Raw genomic sequence first — 2,157 nt, forward strand, 5'->3', positions numbered from 1 at the left:
CTAATGTTATTGAAACCGTAACCCCGGAGGAATACATAAGGGACACTTTCCAGAACATTTCAGACTCTGAAGAATAAGAGGTATGTGGTACGATAAGTAAACTGACTCCAAAATAGTTCTAATAGCATTTTTCTCCGTTTTGGAATATTTAATAAAATAGGAAAATAAGAAGTAATCCGGGAAGGACACGAGGCGTCCACGAGGGTAGAGGGCGCGCCCTACCCCCTGGGCGCGCCCCCTGCCTCGTGGGCACCTCGTGTGCTCTCCGGACTCTGTTTTCTTGCATGACTTCTTTTGGTCGGCAAACATTCATTATATAATCCCTCGAAGGTTTTGATCACCGTACCACGCAAATATCTCCTGTTTTTGTTTCGAGCTGTTTTCCGCCAGGGTTGTCAAGGCCAGGCATCATGTCCTCTCCCTCCTCCAACAATGAGGGCAATGATGCTTGGCTAATGAAGATAGAGATGAAGGGGGAAGAACCCGGGGAGATCAACAAGGATGATGGGATCAAGAAGGCCATGGGAAATCAAGTTCCGGCAGTAGAAGACGAAAACATCCTTCAACCTCATCACAATCTCCTTTACCCCAACGGAGATTGAAGCTTTCAAGATGATTGAGTTAGCTCGTATTCAAAACAAGTATCTCACAAGTGAAAATATTTTGTTGAAGGAGCATATCATCGCACTCAAGGGCATCATCCGCAAATTAGAGGATCTCTTATGCTTGATGTGCGACTATCCATCATCACCATCATCTTCTTCACCAACAAAGAATAACAGAGTATCAGGTATGGGCACTCCCCTTGGCAACTTCCAAGCTCGGGGGAGGTGCCCCGATATCGTATCACCATCACACTATTATCTTTACCGTTTTTCTTAGTTCGATCCTTTTGGTTATATCTTGGTCTAGTAGAATAAAATTTTAGTATGATCTAGTTTTGAGTTTTGCTTTATGACCCTTCTATGTAATCGAGTCAGTGAGCTATATATAATAAAGATTAGTGTTAAGTCAAGGGCTTGATTATCTTGCTTTGATCTTGAGGGAATAATAATAAAAGGGAAGAGAAAGAATAAAAAGAAATAAAGAGATCATATATGGATCTTGTGGAGAGTAATGACTTCACATATAAAGAGTATGATGAATAAAAGTTGTTGGGAGTTGACAAACATAGTTTTGGTCATTGTTGCAATTAATAGGAAGTAATAAAGAAAGAGAGGTTTTCACATATAAATATACTATCTTGGACATCTTTTATGATTGTGAGCACTCATTAAAATATGACGTGCCAAAGAGTTGACGTTGGACAAGGAAGACAACGTAATGGGTTATGTTTTCTTTCATCTGAAATAAATTATATTGTCATGGATCATCCAACATGTTGAGCTTGCCTTTCCCTCTCATGCTAGCCAAATTCTTTGCACCAAGTAGAGATACTACTTGTGCTTCCAAATATCCTTAAACCCAGTTTTGCCATGAGAGTCCACCATATCTACCTATGGATTGAGTAAGATCCTTCAAGAAGTTGTCATTGTTGCAAGCAATAAAAATTGCTCTCTAAATATGTATGATTTATTAGTGTGGAGAAACAAGCTTTATATGATCTTGTGATGTGGAAGAAATAAAAGCGACAGACTGCATAATAAAGGTCCATATCACAAGTGGCAATATAAAGTGACATTCTTTTGCATTAAGATTTCGTGCATCCAACCATAAAAGCACATGACAACCTATGCTTCCCTCTGCGAAGGGCCTATCTTTTATTCTTGTCTTATACTTCATACAAGAGTCATGGTGATCTTCACCTTTCCTTTTTACATCTTATCCTTTGGCAAGCACTGTGTGTTGGAAAGATCCTGATATATATAGCTAATTGGATGTGAGTTTTCATGAACTATTATTGTTGACATTACCCTTGAGGTAAAAGGTTGGGAGGCAAAACTATAAGCCCCTATCTTTCTCTGTGTCCGATTAAAACTTCATACCCATAAATATTGCGTGAGTGTTAGCAATTGTGAAAGACTAAATGATAGTTGAGTATGTGGACTTGCTGAAAAGCTCTTATATTAACTCTTTCCGATGTTACGATAAATTGCAATTGCTTTAATGACTGAGATTATAGTTTGTTAGTTTTCAATGAAGTTTCTGATTCATACT

This window comes from Triticum urartu, chromosome 5A (genome assembly GCF_056163025.1).
Source record: "Triticum urartu cultivar PI428250 chromosome 5A, HENAU_Tu73, whole genome shotgun sequence".
NCBI classification, from domain to species: domain Eukaryota; kingdom Viridiplantae; phylum Streptophyta; class Magnoliopsida; order Poales; family Poaceae; genus Triticum; species Triticum urartu.